Below are 17632 nucleotides of genomic sequence, written 5' to 3'. Positions count from 1 at the left end.
CCCAACCCAAAAAGTTTGGTTGATTAGTCTGTGGCATTCTGTTAAACTGTTGCTTATGGCGGTCTCTGTGAGCTTCTCAGCGACATTCAGCCAGCCAGGTATCCTGCCTGCAGTAGATGGAATGTGGCAATGGAACGCTGGCTGCGCGTGTCATAATAGGCTCTGAGCCTTTATATACCTGTGCACAGCAGCAGCCACCTTCAGTCTGCTGCTGGACAGCCAGCAGCAGCAGCAGCAGGAGAGGTATGTAATCAGGAGCCCTCCTGCTAAGGGTAGACAGCTGCTCGTTCCACCCCACCCCCCGCCTTAATTGGTTCTCCTGCCTTCCAACGGTGTTGAGGCGGGTGGGAACAGCAGGGGGTGAAGGTGCTGTGTTTAAAGAGGTGGAGTTATGCAGATCTAAAACGCGTGGATTGCAGCAGCAGCAAGCCGAAAAGTGCAGGCATGTAAGGGATCTAGAGGTTGACAACATGTCTTCTTAACGGGAGTCCAGGAGCTCATCTCCACAAATGGACTTTTCAGGATCCTTGGGTGGCTCCGTAGTTTGAAACCAATTCTGGTTATCGCTTCTCGGCCTTTTGGCTAAGATCAAGTGTAGTATCTGTTCTTATCAGTTTAATATCTGATACGTCCCCTATCTGGGGACCATATATTAAATGGATTTTTAGAACAGGGAGATGGAAAAAGAGCTTGCTCTGTCCACTCCACGCATTGACCTGGTATTGCAGTATCTCCAGGACCGGTGCACCCCTTCTTTAATGCAGTTTCTAAAATCAGAAAGAATTGAATTCAATGTTTTTTGTTCATTTTGCTTGTTTGTCGGATTTTGGGATGGACTCTTTGGCTTTGCTTTTCTTCTCCTCATTGGATTTTTCATGTTCAAAGTTGCAGAAGCCAGATTACAAGCTCATTTTGGTTCAACTTCAGCAACTGTGCATTGCATTGCCATGTAATGTGATGCAATGCTATCTTTCTAGCTCTCCCTTTTTACTTCCTTTTGGATAAACAGACATATTAGGCAAGCATTTTGGAGCTTTCACCTAAATAACTACAGGTGGTGAGATAAGCTGCACAATATAATTGACCTTTCAGTATATTGTTGCACACACACCATCTATTTAGCAAATGCCCTTGTTATCAACAGCAGCCTTTTAAACTCACCTGAGCTAACAGGTATGTGCGCTGGTTACTCTGCTGCGCTTAAAATTTCTTTTTTGGTTTGCTACAATGCCTTTTCTGAAACGTTGTCTCCTTCTGCTGGAACACTGACTTCTTTCATTTAATGCCTGCAGACTATAAAAGAGAACCCAACCCAAAAAGTTTGGTTGATTAGTCTGTGGCATTCTGTTAAACTGTTGCTTATGGCGGTCTCTGTGAGCTTCTCAGCGACATTCAGCCAGCCAGGTATCCTGCCTGCAGTAGATGGAATGTGGCAATGGAACGCTGGCTGCGCGTGTCATAATAGGCTCTGAGCCTTTATATACCTGTGCACAGCAGCAGCCACCTTCAGTCTGCTGCTGGACAGCCAGCAGCAGCAGCAGCAGGAGAGGTATGTAATCAGGAGCCCTCCTGCTAAGGGTAGACAGCTGCTCGTTAAACCCCACCCCCCGCCTTAATTGGTTCTCCTCCCTTCCAACGGTGTTGAGGCGGGTGGGAACAGCAGGGGGTGAAGGTGCTGTGTTTAAAGAGGTGGAGTTATGCAGATCTAAAACGCGTGGATTGCAGCAGCAGCAAGCCGAAAAGTGCAGGCATGTAAGGGATCTAGAGGTTGACAACATGTCTTCTTAACGGGAGTCCAGGAGCTCATCTCCACAAATGGACTTTTCAGGATCCTTGGGTGGCTCCGTAGTTTGAAACCAATTCTGGTTATCGCTTCTCGGCCTTTTGGCTAAGATCAAGTGTAGTATCTGTTCTTATCAGTTTAATATCTGATACGTCCCCTATCTGGGGACCATATATTAAATGGATTTTTAGAACAGGGAGATGGAAAAAGAGCTTGCTCTGTCCACTCCACGCATTGACCTGGTATTGCAGTATCTCCAGGACCGGTGCACCCCTTCTTTAATGCAGTTTCTAAAATCAGAAAGAATTGAATTCAATGTTTTTTGTTCATTTTGCTTGTTTGTCGGATTTTGGGATGGACTCTTTGGCTTTGATTTTCTTCTCCTCATTGGATTTTTCATGTTCAAAGTTGCAGAAGCCAGATTACAAGCTCATTTTGGTTCAACTTCAGCAACTGTGCATTGCATTGCCATGTAATGTGATGCAATGCTATCTTTCTAGCTCTCCCTTTTTACTTCCTTTTGGATAAACAGACATATTAGGCAAGCATTTTGGAGCTTTCACCTAAATAACTACAGGTGGTGAGATAAGCTGCACAATATAATTGACCTTTCAGTATATTGTTGCACACACACCATCTATTTAGCAAATGCCCTTGTTATCAACAGCAGCCTTTTAAACTCACCTGAGCTAACAGGTATGTGCGCTGGTTACTCTGCTGCGCTTAAAATTTCTTTTTTGGTTTGCTACAATGCCTTTTCTGAAACGTTGTCTCCTTCTGCTGGAACACTGACTTCTTTCATTTAATGCCTGCAGACTATAAAAGAGAACCCAACCCAAAAAGTTTGGTTGATTAGTCTGTGGCATTCTGTTAAACTGTTGCTTATGGCGGTCTCTGTGAGCTTCTCAGCGACATTCAGCCAGCCAGGTATCCTGCCTGCAGTAGATGGAATGTGGCAATGGAACGCTGGCTGCGCGTGTCATAATAGGCTCTGAGCCTTTATATACCTGTGCACAGCAGCAGCCACCTTCAGTCTGCTGCTGGACAGCCAGCAGCAGCAGCAGCAGGAGAGGTATGTAATCAGGAGCCCTCCTGCTAAGGGTAGACAGCTGCTCGTTCCACCCCACCCCCCGCCTTAATTGGTTCTCCTCCCTTCCAACGGTGTTGAGGCGGGTGGGAACAGCAGGGGGTGAAGGTGCTGTGTTTAAAGAGGTGGAGTTATGCAGATCTAAAACGCGTGGATTGCAGCAGCAGCAAGCCGAAAAGTGCAGGCATGTAAGGGATCTAGAGGTTGACAACATGTCTTCTTAACGGGAGTCCAGGAGCTCATCTCCACAAATGGACTTTTCAGGATCCTTGGGTGGCTCCGTAGTTTGAAACCAATTCTGGTTATCGCTTCTCGGCCTTTTGGCTAAGATCAAGTGTAGTATCTGTTCTTATCAGTTTAATATCTGATACGTCCCCTATCTGGGGACCATATATTAAATGGATTTTTAGAACAGGGAGATGGAAAAAGAGCTTGCTCTGTCCACTCCACGCATTGACCTGGTATTGCAGTATCTCCAGGACCGGTGCACCCCTTCTTTAATGCAGTTTCTAAAATCAGAAAGAATTGAATTCAATGTTTTTTGTTCATTTTGCTTGTTTGTCGGATTTTGGGATGGACTCTTTGGCTTTGCTTTTCTTCTCCTCATTGGATTTTTCATGTTCAAAGTTGCAGAAGCCAGATTACAAGCTCATTTTGGTTCAACTTCAGCAACTGTGCATTGCATTGCCATGTAATGTGATGCAATGCTATCTTTCTAGCTCTCCCTTTTTACTTCCTTTTGGATAAACAGACATATTAGGCAAGCATTTTGGAGCTTTCACCTAAATAACTACAGGTGGTGAGATAAGCTGCACAATATAATTGACCTTTCAGTATATTGTTGCACACACACCATCTATTTAGCAAATGCCCTTGTTATCAACAGCAGCCTTTTAAACTCACCTGAGCTAACAGGTATGTGCGCTGGTTACTCTGCTGCGCTTAAAATTTCTTTTTTGGTTTGCTACAATGCCTTTTCTGAAACGTTGTCTCCTTCTGCTGGAACACTGACTTCTTTCATTTAATGCCTGCAGACTATAAAAGAGAACCCAACCCAAAAAGTTTGGTTGATTAGTCTGTGGCATTCTGTTAAACTGTTGCTTATGGCGGTCTCTGTGAGCTTCTCAGCGACATTCAGCCAGCCAGGTATCCTGCCTGCAGTAGATGGAATGTGGCAATGGAACGCTGGCTGCGCGTGTCATAATAGGCTCTGAGCCTTTATATACCTGTGCACAGCAGCAGCCACCTTCAGTCTGCTGCTGGACAGCCAGCAGCAGCAGCAGCAGGAGAGGTATGTAATCAGGAGCCCTCCTGCTAAGGGTAGACAGCTGCTCGTTCCACCCCACCCCCCGCCTTAATTGGTTCTCCTCCCTTCCAACGGTGTTGAGGCGGGTGGGAACAGCAGGGGGTGAAGGTGCTGTGTTTAAAGAGGTGGAGTTATGCAGATCTAAAACGCGTGGATTGCAGCAGCAGCAAGCCGAAAAGTGCAGGCATGTAAGGGATCTAGAGGTTGACAACATGTCTTCTTAACGGGAGTCCAGGAGCTCATCTCCACAAATGGACTTTTCAGGATCCTTGGGTGGCTCCGTAGTTTGAAACCAATTCTGGTTATCGCTTCTCGGCCTTTTGGCTAAGATCAAGTGTAGTATCTGTTCTTATCAGTTTAATATCTGATACGTCCCCTATCTGGGGACCATATATTAAATGGATTTTTAGAACAGGGAGATGGAAAAAGAGCTTGCTCTGTCCACTCCACGCATTGACCTGGTATTGCAGTATCTCCAGGACCGGTGCACCCCTTCTTTAATGCAGTTTCTAAAATCAGAAAGAATTGAATTCAATGTTTTTTGTTCATTTTGCTTGTTTGTCGGATTTTGGGATGGACTCTTTGGCTTTGCTTTTCTTCTCCTCATTGGATTTTTCATGTTCAAAGTTGCAGAAGCCAGATTACAAGCTCATTTTGGTTCAACTTCAGCAACTGTGCATTGCATTGCCATGTAATGTGATGCAATGCTATCTTTCTAGCTCTCCCTTTTTACTTCCTTTTGGATAAACAGACATATTAGGCAAGCATTTTGGAGCTTTCACCTAAATAACTACAGGTGGTGAGATAAGCTGCACAATATAATTGACCTTTCAGTATATTGTTGCACACACACCATCTATTTAGCAAATGCCCTTGTTATCAACAGCAGCCTTTTAAACTCACCTGAGCTAACAGGTATGTGCGCTGGTTACTCTGCTGCGCTTAAAATTTCTTTTTTGGTTTGCTACAATGCCTTTTCTGAAACGTTGTCTCCTTCTGCTGGAACACTGACTTCTTTCATTTAATGCCTGCAGACTATAAAAGAGAACCCAACCCAAAAAGTTTGGTTGATTAGTCTGTGGCATTCTGTTAAACTGTTGCTTATGGCGGTCTCTGTGAGCTTCTCAGCGACATTCAGCCAGCCAGGTATCCTGCCTGCAGTAGATGGAATGTGGCAATGGAACGCTGGCTGCGCGTGTCATAATAGGCTCTGAGCCTTTATATACCTGTGCACAGCAGCAGCCACCTTCAGTCTGCTGCTGGACAGCCAGCAGCAGCAGCAGCAGGAGAGGTATGTAATCAGGAGCCCTCCTGCTAAGGGTAGACAGCTGCTCGTTCCACCCCACCCCCCGCCTTAATTGGTTCTCCTCCCTTCCAACGGTGTTGAGGCGGGTGGGAACAGCAGGGGGTGAAGGTGCTGTGTTTAAAGAGGTGGAGTTATGCAGATCTAAAACGCGTGGATTGCAGCAGCAGCAAGCCGAAAAGTGCAGGCATGTAAGGGATCTAGAGGTTGACAACATGTCTTCTTAACGGGAGTCCAGGAGCTCATCTCCACAAATGGACTTTTCAGGATCCTTGGGTGGCTCCGTAGTTTGAAACCAATTCTGGTTATCGCTTCTCGGCCTTTTGGCTAAGATCAAGTGTAGTATCTGTTCTTATCAGTTTAATATCTGATACGTCCCCTATCTGGGGACCATATATTAAATGGATTTTTAGAACAGGGAGATGGAAAAAGAGCTTGCTCTGTCCACTCCACGCATTGACCTGGTATTGCAGTATCTCCAGGACCGGTGCACCCCTTCTTTAATGCAGTTTCTAAAATCAGAAAGAATTGAATTCAATGTTTTTTGTTCATTTTGCTTGTTTGTCGGATTTTGGGATGGACTCTTTGGCTTTGCTTTTCTTCTCCTCATTGGATTTTTCATGTTCAAAGTTGCAGAAGCCAGATTACAAGCTCATTTTGGTTCAACTTCAGCAACTGTGCATTGCATTGCCATGTAATGTGATGCAATGCTATCTTTCTAGCTCTCCCTTTTTACTTCCTTTTGGATAAACAGACATATTAGGCAAGCATTTTGGAGCTTTCACCTAAATAACTACAGGTGGTGAGATAAGCTGCACAATATAATTGACCTTTCAGTATATTGTTGCACACACACCATCTATTTAGCAAATGCCCTTGTTATCAACAGCAGCCTTTTAAACTCACCTGAGCTAACAGGTATGTGCGCTGGTTACTCTGCTGCGCTTAAAATTTCTTTTTTGGTTTGCTACAATGCCTTTTCTGAAACGTTGTCTCCTTCTGCTGGAACACTGACTTCTTTCATTTAATGCCTGCAGACTATAAAAGAGAACCCAACCCAAAAAGTTTGGTTGATTAGTCTGTGGCATTCTGTTAAACTGTTGCTTATGGCGGTCTCTGTGAGCTTCTCAGCGACATTCAGCCAGCCAGGTATCCTGCCTGCAGTAGATGGAATGTGGCAATGGAACGCTGACTGCGCGTGTCATAATAGGCTCTGAGCCTTTATATACCTGTGCACAGCAGCAGCCACCTTCAGTCTGCTGCTGGACAGCCAGCAGCAGCAGCAGCAGGAGAGGTATGTAATCAGGAGCCCTCCTGCTAAGGGTAGACAGCTGCTCGTTCCACCCCACCCCCCGCCTTAATTGGTTCTCCTCCCTTCCAACGGTGTTGAGGCGGGTGGGAACAGCAGGGGGTGAAGGTGCTGTGTTTAAAGAGGTGGAGTTATGCAGATCTAAAACGCGTGGATTGCAGCAGCAGCAAGCCGAAAAGTGCAGGCATGTAAGGGATCTAGAGGTTGACAACATGTCTTCTTAACGGGAGTCCAGGAGCTCATCTCCACAAATGGACTTTTCAGGATCCTTGGGTGGCTCCGTAGTTTGAAACCAATTCTGGTTATCGCTTCTCGGCCTTTTGGCTAAGATCAAGTGTAGTATCTGTTCTTATCAGTTTAATATCTGATACGTCCCCTATCTGGGGACCATATATTAAATGGATTTTTAGAACAGGGAGATGGAAAAAGAGCTTGCTCTGTCCACTCCACGCATTGACCTGGTATTGCAGTATCTCCAGGACCGGTGCACCCCTTCTTTAATGCAGTTTCTAAAATCAGAAAGAATTGAATTCAATGTTTTTTGTTCATTTTGCTTGTTTGTCGGATTTTGGGATGGACTCTTTGGCTTTGCTTTTCTTCTCCTCATTGGATTTTTCATGTTCAAAGTTGCAGAAGCCAGATTACAAGCTCATTTTGGTTCAACTTCAGCAACTGTGCATTGCATTGCCATGTAATGTGATGCAATGCTATCTTTCTAGCTCTCCCTTTTTACTTCCTTTTGGATAAACAGACATATTAGGCAAGCATTTTGGAGCTTTCACCTAAATAACTACAGGTGGTGAGATAAGCTGCACAATATAATTGACCTTTCAGTATATTGTTGCACACACACCATCTATTTAGCAAATGCCCTTGTTATCAACAGCAGCCTTTTAAACTCACCTGAGCTAACAGGTATGTGCGCTGGTTACTCTGCTGCGCTTAAAATTTCTTTTTTGGTTTGCTACAATGCCTTTTCTGAAACGTTGTCTCCTTCTGCTGGAACACTGACTTCTTTCATTTAATGCCTGCAGACTATAAAAGAGAACCCAACCCAAAAAGTTTGGTTGATTAGTCTGTGGCATTCTGTTAAACTGTTGCTTATGGCGGTCTCTGTGAGCTTCTCAGCGACATTCAGCCAGCCAGGTATCCTGCCTGCAGTAGATGGAATGTGGCAATGGAACGCTGGCTGCGCGTGTCATAATAGGCTCTGAGCCTTTATATACCTGTGCACAGCAGCAGCCACCTTCAGTCTGCTGCTGGACAGCCAGCAGCAGCAGCAGCAGGAGAGGTATGTAATCAGGAGCCCTCCTGCTAAGGGTAGACAGCTGCTCGTTCCACCCCACCCCCCGCCTTAATTGGTTCTCCTCCCTTCCAACGGTGTTGAGGCGGGTGGGAACAGCAGGGGGTGAAGGTGCTGTGTTTAAAGAGGTGGAGTTATGCAGATCTAAAACGCGTGGATTGCAGCAGCAGCAAGCCGAAAAGTGCAGGCATGTAAGGGATCTAGAGGTTGACAACATGTCTTCTTAACGGGAGTCCAGGAGCTCATCTCCACAAATGGACTTTTCAGGATCCTTGGGTGGCTCCGTAGTTTGAAACCAATTCTGGTTATCGCTTCTCGGCCTTTTGGCTAAGATCAAGTGTAGTATCTGTTCTTATCAGTTTAATATCTGATACGTCCCCTATCTGGGGACCATATATTAAATGGATTTTTAGAACAGGGAGATGGAAAAAGAGCTTGCTCTGTCCACTCCACGCATTGACCTGGTATTGCAGTATCTCCAGGACCGGTGCACCCCTTCTTTAATGCAGTTTCTAAAATCAGAAAGAATTGAATTCAATGTTTTTTGTTCATTTTGCTTGTTTGTCGGATTTTGGGATGGACTCTTTGGCTTTGCTTTTCTTCTCCTCATTGGATTTTTCATGTTCAAAGTTGCAGAAGCCAGATTACAAGCTCATTTTGGTTCAACTTCAGCAACTGTGCATTGCATTGCCATGTAATGTGATGCAATGCTATCTTTCTAGCTCTCCCTTTTTACTTCCTTTTGGATAAACAGACATATTAGGCAAGCATTTTGGAGCTTTCACCTAAATAACTACAGGTGGTGAGATAAGCTGCACAATATAATTGACCTTTCAGTATATTGTTGCACACACACCATCTATTTAGCAAATGCCCTTGTTATCAACAGCAGCCTTTTAAACTCACCTGAGCTAACAGGTATGTGCGCTGGTTACTCTGCTGCGCTTAAAATTTCTTTTTTGGTTTGCTACAATGCCTTTTCTGAAACGTTGTCTCCTTCTGCTGGAACACTGACTTCTTTCATTTAATGCCTGCAGACTATAAAAGAGAACCCAACCCAAAAAGTTTGGTTGATTAGTCTGTGGCATTCTGTTAAACTGTTGCTTATGGCGGTCTCTGTGAGCTTCTCAGCGACATTCAGCCAGCCAGGTATCCTGCCTGCAGTAGATGGAATGTGGCAATGGAACGCTGGCTGCGCGTGTCATAATAGACTCTGAGCCTTTATATACCTGTGCACAGCAGCAGCCACCTTCAGTCTGCTGCTGGACAGCCAGCAGCAGCAGCAGCAGGAGAGGTATGTAATCAGGAGCCCTCCTGCTAAGGGTAGACAGCTGCTCGTTCCACCCCACCCCCCGCCTTAATTGGTTCTCCTCCCTTCCAACGGTGTTGAGGCGGGTGGGAACAGCAGGGGGTGAAGGTGCTGTGTTTAAAGAGGTGGAGTTATGCAGATCTAAAACGCGTGGATTGCAGCAGCAGCAAGCCGAAAAGTGCAGGCATGTAAGGGATCTAGAGGTTGACAACATGTCTTCTTAACGGGAGTCCAGGAGCTCATCTCCACAAATGGACTTTTCAGGATCCTTGGGTGGCTCCGTAGTTTGAAACCAATTCTGGTTATCGCTTCTCGGCCTTTTGGCTAAGATCAAGTGTAGTATCTGTTCTTATCAGTTTAATATCTGATACGTCCCCTATCTGGGGACCATATATTAAATGGATTTTTAGAACAGGGAGATGGAAAAAGAGCTTGCTCTGTCCACTCCACGCATTGACCTGGTATTGCAGTATCTCCAGGACCGGTGCACCCCTTCTTTAATGCAGTTTCTAAAATCAGAAAGAATTGAATTCAATGTTTTTTGTTCATTTTGCTTGTTTGTCGGATTTTGGGATGGACTCTTTGGCTTTGCTTTTCTTCTCCTCATTGGATTTTTCATGTTCAAAGTTGCAGAAGCCAGATTACAAGCTCATTTTGGTTCAACTTCAGCAACTGTGCATTGCATTGCCATGTAATGTGATGCAATGCTATCTTTCTAGCTCTCCCTTTTTACTTCCTTTTGGATAAACAGACATATTAGGCAAGCATTTTGGAGCTTTCACCTAAATAACTACAGGTGGTGAGATAAGCTGCACAATATAATTGACCTTTCAGTATATTGTTGCACACACACCATCTATTTAGCAAATGCCCTTGTTATCAACAGCAGCCTTTTAAACTCACCTGAGCTAACAGGTATGTGCGCTGGTTACTCTGCTGCGCTTAAAATTTCTTTTTTGGTTTGCTACAATGCCTTTTCTGAAACGTTGTCTCCTTCTGCTGGAACACTGATTTCTTTCATTTAATGCCTGCAGACTATAAAAGAGAACCCAACCCAAAAAGTTTGGTTGATTAGTCTGTGGCATTCTGTTAAACTGTTGCTTATGGCGGTCTCTGTGAGCTTCTCAGCGACATTCAGCCAGCCAGGTATCCTGCCTGCAGTAGATGGAATGTGGCAATGGAACGCTGGCTGCGCGTGTCATAATAGGCTCTGAGCCTTTATATACCTGTGCACAGCAGCAGCCACCTTCAGTCTGCTGCTGGACAGCCAGCAGCAGCAGCAGCAGGAGAGGTATGTAATCAGGAGCCCTCCTGCTAAGGGTAGACAGCTGCTCGTTCCACCCCACCCCCCGCCTTAATTGGTTCTCCTCCCTTCCAACGGTGTTGAGGCGGGTGGGAACAGCAGGGGGTGAAGGTGCTGTGTTTAAAGAGGTGGAGTTATGCAGATCTAAAACGCGTGGATTGCAGCAGCAGCAAGCCGAAAAGTGCAGGCATGTAAGGGATCTAGAGGTTGACAACATGTCTTCTTAACGGGAGTCCAGGAGCTCATCTCCACAAATGGACTTTTCAGGATCCTTGGGTGGCTCCGTAGTTTGAAACCAATTCTGGTTATCGCTTCTCGGCCTTTTGGCTAAGATCAAGTGTAGTATCTGTTCTTATCAGTTTAATATCTGATACGTCCCCTATCTGGGGACCATATATTAAATGGATTTTTAGAACAGGGAGATGGAAAAAGAGCTTGCTCTGTCCACTCCACGCATTGACCTGGTATTGCAGTATCTCCAGGACCGGTGCACCCCTTCTTTAATGCAGTTTCTAAAATCAGAAAGAATTGAATTCAATGTTTTTTGTTCATTTTGCTTGTTTGTCGGATTTTGGGATGGACTCTTTGGCTTTGCTTTTCTTCTCCTCATTGGATTTTTCATGTTCAAAGTTGCAGAAGCCAGATTACAAGCTCATTTTGGTTCAACTTCAGCAACTGTGCATTGCATTGCCATGTAATGTGATGCAATGCTATCTCTTTAGCCCTCCCTTTTTACTTCCTTTTGGATAAACAGACATATTAGGCAAGCATTTTGGAGCTTTCACCTAAATAACTACAGGTGCTGAGATAAGCTGCACAATATAATTGACCTTTCAGTATATTGTTGCACACACACCATCTATTTAGCAAATGCCCTTGTTATCAACAGCAGCCTTTTAAACTCACCTGAGCTAACAGGTATGTGCGCTGGTTACTCTGCTGCGCTTAAAATTTCTTTTTTGGTTTGCTACAATGCCTTTTCTGAAACGTTGTCTCCTTCTGCTGGAACACTGACTTCTTTCATTTAATGCCTGCAGACTATAAAAGAGAACCCAACCCAAAAAGTTTGGTTGATTAGTCTGTGGCATTCTGTTAAACTGTTGCTTATGGCGGTCTCTGTGAGCTTCTCAGCGACATTCAGCCAGCCAGGTATCCTGCCTGCAGTAGATGGAATGTGGCAATGGAACGCTGTCTGCGCGTGTCATAATAGGCTCTGAGCCTTTATATACCTGTGCACAGCAGCAGCCACCTTCAGTCTGCTGCTGGACAGCCAGCAGCAGCAGCAGCAGGAGAGGTATGTAATCAGGAGCCCTCCTGCTAAGGGTAGACAGCTGCTCGTTCCACCCCACCCCCCGCCTTAATTGGTTCTCCTCCCTTCCAACGGTGTTGAGGCGGGTGGGAACAGCAGGGGGTGAAGGTGCTGTGTTTAAAGAGGTGGAGTTATGCAGATCTAAAACGCGTGGATTGCAGCAGCAGCAAGCCGAAAAGTGCAGGCATGTAAGGGATCTAGAGGTTGACAACATGTCTTCTTAACGGGAGTCCAGGAGCTCATCTCCACAAATGGACTTTTCAGGATCCTTGGGTGGCTCCGTAGTTTGAAACCAATTCTGGTTATCGCTTCTCGGCCTTTTGGCTAAGATCAAGTGTAGTATCTGTTCTTATCAGTTTAATATCTGATACGTCCCCTATCTGGGGACCATATATTAAATGGATTTTTAGAACAGGGAGATGGAAAAAGAGCTTGCTCTGTCCACTCCACGCATTGACCTGGTATTGCAGTATCTCCAGGACCGGTGCACCCCTTCTTTAATGCAGTTTCTAAAATCAGAAAGAATTGAATTCAATGTTTTTTGTTCATTTTGCTTGTTTGTCGGATTTTGGGATGGACTCTTTGGCTTTGCTTTTCTTCTCCTCATTGGATTTTTCATGTTCAAAGTTGCAGAAGCCAGATTACAAGCTCATTTTGGTTCAACTTCAGCAACTGTGCATTGCATTGCCATGTAATGTGATGCAATGCTATCTTTCTAGCTCTCCCTTTTTACTTCCTTTTGGATAAACAGACATATTAGGCAAGCATTTTGGAGCTTTCACCTAAATAACTACAGGTGGTGAGATAAGCTGCACAATATAATTGACCTTTCAGTATATTGTTGCACACACACCATCTATTTAGCAAATGCCCTTGTTATCAACAGCAGCCTTTTAAACTCACCTGAGCTAACAGGTATGTGCGCTGGTTACTCTGCTGCGCTTAAAATTTCTTTTTTGGTTTGCTACAATGCCTTTTCTGAAACGTTGTCTCCTTCTGCTGGAACACTGACTTCTTTCATTTAATGCCTGCAGACTATAAAAGAGAACCCAACCCAAAAAGTTTGGTTGATTAGTCTGTGGCATTCTGTTAAACTGTTGCTTATGGCGGTCTCTGTGAGCTTCTCAGCGACATTCAGCCAGCCAGGTATCCTGCCTGCAGTAGATGGAATGTGGCAATGGAACGCTGGCTGCGCGTGTCATAATAGGCTCTGAGCCTTTATATACCTGTGCACAGCAGCAGCCACCTTCAGTCTGCTGCTGGACAGCCAGCAGCAGCAGCAGCAGGAGAGGTATGTAATCAGGAGCCCTCCTGCTAAGGGTAGACAGCTGCTCGTTCCACCCCACCCCCCGCCTTAATTGGTTCTCCTCCCTTCCAACGGTGTTGAGGCGGGTGGGAACAGCAGGGGGTGAAGGTGCTGTGTTTAAAGAGGTGGAGTTATGCAGATCTAAAACGCGTGGATTGCAGCAGCAGCAAGCCGAAAAGTGCAGGCATGTAAGGGATCTAGAGGTTGACAACATGTCTTCTTAACGGGAGTCCAGGAGCTCATCTCCACAAATGGACTTTTCAGGATCCTTGGGTGGCTCCGTAGTTTGAAACCAATTCTGGTTATCGCTCTCGGCCTTTTGGCTTCGATCTTACAGCTTGTCTGTTTGGTTGTTGTCTATCTGGGTGCTTCCGGTACCCTCTCTCTCGGCCTGTGGGGATCGTTCCTCTTCGGAGGGACTTCACCCCCCTGCTGCTATAGGGAGAGAGGCTTAGTCCGGGAGCAACGGGAAGTGATCCCCTAAAAAGGCATATGCCTTTTTTTTCTTTCCGTAGTTGGCGTACTTTTTTTGGAAGAGATGCCGGCTGTGCTGTCATATGCATCGGGTGAACCCCGGATGAGAAATACAGTGCGAATTGACGTTTTGGAGAAGTTTCGCTGTGAGAAAAACATCCAGTATGTTTGCAACATCATCCTTCTTGGACTTCTGGGATTTAGTAGAGAGGACATCTTCTGCTTCCAGGACAACGAATCGAAAGGTACCTACACCATCACTTTTAGGAGTCAAGGGTGCTGCCAACAACTGGTCCAGAAAGTGAACGAAAATAGCCACATGGACGAAATGGAAGGTTTGATTTTTTCCTTATTATTTGTTTATGAAGAAGTCCAGATTGTGGTTCACTTCCCTAACCCTTTTGTGGAAGTGCTGGATATTTTGACTTTCTTGCGTCGCTATTGCGATGACGTGTCCTTTTTAGGAAAAATTAAAAATGCAGTTAATTTTTGGTGTGGGAAGCGGAGGTTCCTGGCACGATTAAAGAAGGATCCAACGGGAGTCGGAGGAACACAGCACCCTCCCTCCACCTTCACAATCGGGAAGAGCCGAGGATACCTCTTCTATCAAGGTATGCCCTTGTATTGTAGGAATTGTGGCACAATGGGGCATACCCAAGACGCTTGGCAGGAGAGGAGGGCTGCCCGTTGTAATAATTGCAGCCAGTATGGACACTTGACGAAAGACTGTCCTCACAAGAAACAGTGTAATCTGTGCGGGGAGGATGGACATGTATTCCGGAGTTGCCCCCAGAGAACCAAGGTACGGACATATGCAGAGGCAACTGGGGGTCCCTGGCGAAGACAATCTCTAGCTCGCCCCTCAGTGTCCGTCGGGGAGGATCCCCTTGACAGGACTGAGCTAAGCTCTACTGGCCCCTCTGTAGTGGAGGTGGCAAAGAAGAAGCCCCCGCAAAAAGGGGACTATGGGCGGTCCGTCCAGGGACCGGAGCAGGGATGCTCTTCTGTTCGGGAGGGTGTCTCTGTGTCGATGGCCCCTGAAGATGTGTGTGTTTCTGGTGTGCTGGAGCAGGGTGCCCCCAGTATGTTGGCACTGGTGGGCCCTGCTGCGAAGGCCCCAGATGCTATTCAAGTGTCGAGCCAGCAGGACGCAGTGTGTTTTTCCCTAGGTGACGACCTCGAGAAGAGAGACCATGAGGCAGTAGTGGGAGAAGATTGCACTAGTGACCTACCTGAACCCAGCGGGAAAAAGATGCGTGCGGATGTCTGTCCGGATTCACCGGATGTTTCCTTGGGTGTCGGTGATTTGTGGCTGCAGGGAGCAGGAGCTGGATACCCGGTCACTGCCTCGGATCCAATGAACATTTCCTTTTCCCCGGAGTCAGGGATCTTGGAGGCACTGTTGGATCATAGTCCTGAACAGGTCAAGATGATTCTGGATGACTCCCTCCCACCTTGACTTTAATGCCGTCCATAAAATGCCTCTCACTGAATGTGAGATCTTTAAAGAGCCCTGTTCGCAGGGCTGCTCTTTTTCAATATTTAGAGACTTTAGACTTTGATGTGTGTTTATTGCAGGAATGTGGACTACAACACTCAATTAATTATGACGAGCTTAAAAAGGATTGGAAGTCGGGACCGTCAGTGTGGTCCAGCTCAAATGTGAATAGGTCTGCTGGAGTGGGTTTGCTCTGTCGTGGTAATAACATCGTGTTTTCCTCTGTTACAGAGATTACACCAGGCAGGGCAATGTTAGTACATTTGCATATTAATAATTTTAGTTTTCGCATAATTAATGTGTATGCTCCTCCCGACAAGCAAGAGCGCATCCAATTGTTTGAAATTTTGCCTGTATTTTGTGTTGGGTCTTCTCCCCTCCTGATAGGTGGGGATTTCAACTGCCTTAGTGTCGGCGAACAACGAGTAGGAGGGGACCCTCTCCGTAAGTTGGATAAGTCATGTTTTCTGCTAAAAAATTTTCAAACTGATTTTAAGCTATGCGATGCCTGGAGGTCTCTTTCACCGACGGACCCTGGATTTACATGGTCCGGTCGGGGAGTGGCCTCTAGGATCGATTTTATGTTTTTATCTGTGGATTTTAAGCCGGTGATGTTTGATCTAATGTCTAATTTATTTTCCGATCACAAAATGTTAAAATTACAGTTAGAATACCAAGGAGAGCAGAGAATAAACAAAGGACTGTGGCGTTTGGGGACACATCTGCTGGAGGATCCTCAGATAAGGTCGGATTTTTGTACAGCCTACCAGGAATGGAGACAACATAGGCCTCCTTATATAAAAATGTTGTCTTGGTGGGAAAAGATTAAAAATAAAATTAGGCTTTTTTTTATCACGGCAGGGAGGAAGAAATCAAGACAGAAAAAACAATTTTTCTCAAATCTAAATACTAGGCTGCAGACACTTTATAAATTTAAAGAGATTGGGTTGGAGGTGGAGGAAGACATTGTCAGCCTAAAAGCAGAAATACATACACTTTTGGAGCAGAAGGGGAGAGAGGTTATTTTTAATTCAAAGGTAAAGCAGTTAGAAGAAGATGAAAAATGTACACGCTTCTTTTTTAAAAAAGCAATGGAGAGGAAAGATGCGATTACTTGTTTAGGTGAAGAATCCACTATACAGGGCATGAAGAACGTGGCTTTTGATTTTTACCGACTCCTTTTTAGTGAGAAAAGTGTGGATGATTCCTTTTTACAAGATGCTCTTAATGTCCTAGATTTTAAGTTGAATCAGTCAGATCAGGAGTTTTTAATACGGGATTTTAGCTTAGAGGAACTTTTTAACATTTTTAAAAGTTTTTCAAAGGGCAAAGCTCCGGGAGCAGACGGTCTCCCCGTCGAATTTTATCTGACTTTCTGGGATATTTTAAAGGATGATCTTTTAGCACTTTTTAAGGAGGTTTTTAAGTGTAAACGGTTGCCCAAGGGATGGAGGAGGGGAATAGTGTCCTTGATCTTTAAAAAGAAAGGGGCTCGTGAGGACCTTGCAAATTGGAGGCCTATCACCCTCCTCAACATGGATTATAAAGTATTAGCCAAATTTATTGCATGCCGGCTTAAAATGATAATTGATAAGTTGATACAACCAGAACAAGTTTGTGGTGTACCGGGAAGGAGTATTGCGGAGGTGTTAAATGTCATAAGAGATGCAATATGGTATACTAGGGATCGTGGTCAGAATTTAGCCCTGTTGGCGCTGGACTTTGAGAAGGCGTTCGACAGGGTATCGCACAAGTATCTTTTTAGTGTTTTAAAGAAGATGGCGATCCCGGATTTTATCATGTCTCTAATTAAGATTTTGTATAAAGATTCATATTGTCAAATCTCTGTTAATGGCTTCTTAACAGGTGAAATACCGCTGGAATCCGGAGTGAAGCAGGGCTGCCCTTTGTCCCCGATTCTGTTTATTTGTGCTATGGAGCCTTTATTATGCCAAATTAGGAAAGATAAAGTGATCCGTGGGGTCCCTGTTCCGGGTGGAGGGGGGGCCCAAATTAAAGTCTTCGGGTATATGGACGATGTTACTGCCATCTGCACGGATCCTGCTTCCCTCCGGAGGGTGGTGAGGTGTACCAGTTTTTTTAGTCAGGCTTCAGGTTTTAAGTTGAATTTTAATAAAACTGAGTGTTTGACAATTGGTTCCTGGGATACAGTGGACCTACCAGCAGTCAAAATGAAGTGTGATAAAGTTAAAATTTTGGGCATTACTTTTAATAAAGAAAATGACGGGGTTGTGAGTTGGGGGGAGGTCCAGGAGAAAATGGTGAAGAAACTATCCTTTTGGAATTTGCGTAGTTTGTCAATCGAAGGGAAAGTTCTAATT

At 45.1% G+C, this 17632-nt stretch overlaps 10 non-coding genes across 10 annotated transcripts; all 10 read left to right on the top strand.

The window, feature by feature from the left end:
- The first annotated feature begins 562 nt into the window (after positions 1 to 562).
- On the top strand, positions 563 to 753 carry LOC141241588 (U2 spliceosomal RNA). Its single transcript, XR_012306324.1, has one exon. It is a non-coding gene; the product is annotated as a U2 spliceosomal RNA (small nuclear RNA).
- A 1115-nt stretch (positions 754 to 1868) lies between these two features.
- LOC141241577 (U2 spliceosomal RNA) lies at positions 1869 to 2059 on the top strand. The gene has a single exon (XR_012306313.1). It is a non-coding gene; the product is annotated as a U2 spliceosomal RNA (small nuclear RNA).
- A 1115-nt stretch (positions 2060 to 3174) lies between these two features.
- On the top strand, positions 3175 to 3365 carry LOC141241565 (U2 spliceosomal RNA). Its single transcript, XR_012306302.1, has one exon. It is a non-coding gene; the product is annotated as a U2 spliceosomal RNA (small nuclear RNA).
- Positions 3366 to 4480: 1115 nt separating this feature from the next.
- Positions 4481 to 4671, top strand: LOC141241554 (U2 spliceosomal RNA). Its single transcript, XR_012306291.1, has one exon. It is a non-coding gene; the product is annotated as a U2 spliceosomal RNA (small nuclear RNA).
- Positions 4672 to 5786: 1115 nt separating this feature from the next.
- On the top strand, positions 5787 to 5977 carry LOC141241543 (U2 spliceosomal RNA). Its single transcript, XR_012306280.1, has one exon. It is a non-coding gene; the product is annotated as a U2 spliceosomal RNA (small nuclear RNA).
- Positions 5978 to 7092: 1115 nt separating this feature from the next.
- Positions 7093 to 7283, top strand: LOC141241532 (U2 spliceosomal RNA). Its single transcript, XR_012306269.1, has one exon. It is a non-coding gene; the product is annotated as a U2 spliceosomal RNA (small nuclear RNA).
- Positions 7284 to 8398: 1115 nt separating this feature from the next.
- LOC141241521 (U2 spliceosomal RNA) lies at positions 8399 to 8589 on the top strand. The gene has a single exon (XR_012306258.1). It is a non-coding gene; the product is annotated as a U2 spliceosomal RNA (small nuclear RNA).
- A 1115-nt stretch (positions 8590 to 9704) lies between these two features.
- On the top strand, positions 9705 to 9895 carry LOC141241508 (U2 spliceosomal RNA). Its single transcript, XR_012306246.1, has one exon. It is a non-coding gene; the product is annotated as a U2 spliceosomal RNA (small nuclear RNA).
- Positions 9896 to 11010: 1115 nt separating this feature from the next.
- Positions 11011 to 11201, top strand: LOC141241496 (U2 spliceosomal RNA). The gene has a single exon (XR_012306235.1). It is a non-coding gene; the product is annotated as a U2 spliceosomal RNA (small nuclear RNA).
- Positions 11202 to 12316: 1115 nt separating this feature from the next.
- On the top strand, positions 12317 to 12507 carry LOC141241485 (U2 spliceosomal RNA). The gene has a single exon (XR_012306224.1). It is a non-coding gene; the product is annotated as a U2 spliceosomal RNA (small nuclear RNA).
- Positions 12508 to 17632: the final 5125 nt, after the last annotated feature.

The sequence above is a fragment of the Phyllobates terribilis genome, unplaced genomic scaffold, assembly GCF_046119375.1.
Source record: "Phyllobates terribilis strain yellow unplaced genomic scaffold, ASM4611937v1 Scaffold_1017__1_contigs__length_469563, whole genome shotgun sequence".
Taxonomy (NCBI): domain Eukaryota; kingdom Metazoa; phylum Chordata; class Amphibia; order Anura; family Dendrobatidae; genus Phyllobates; species Phyllobates terribilis.
Note: the sequence above shows the minus strand (reverse complement) of the source record. Positions and strands in the feature narration are given on the sequence as shown.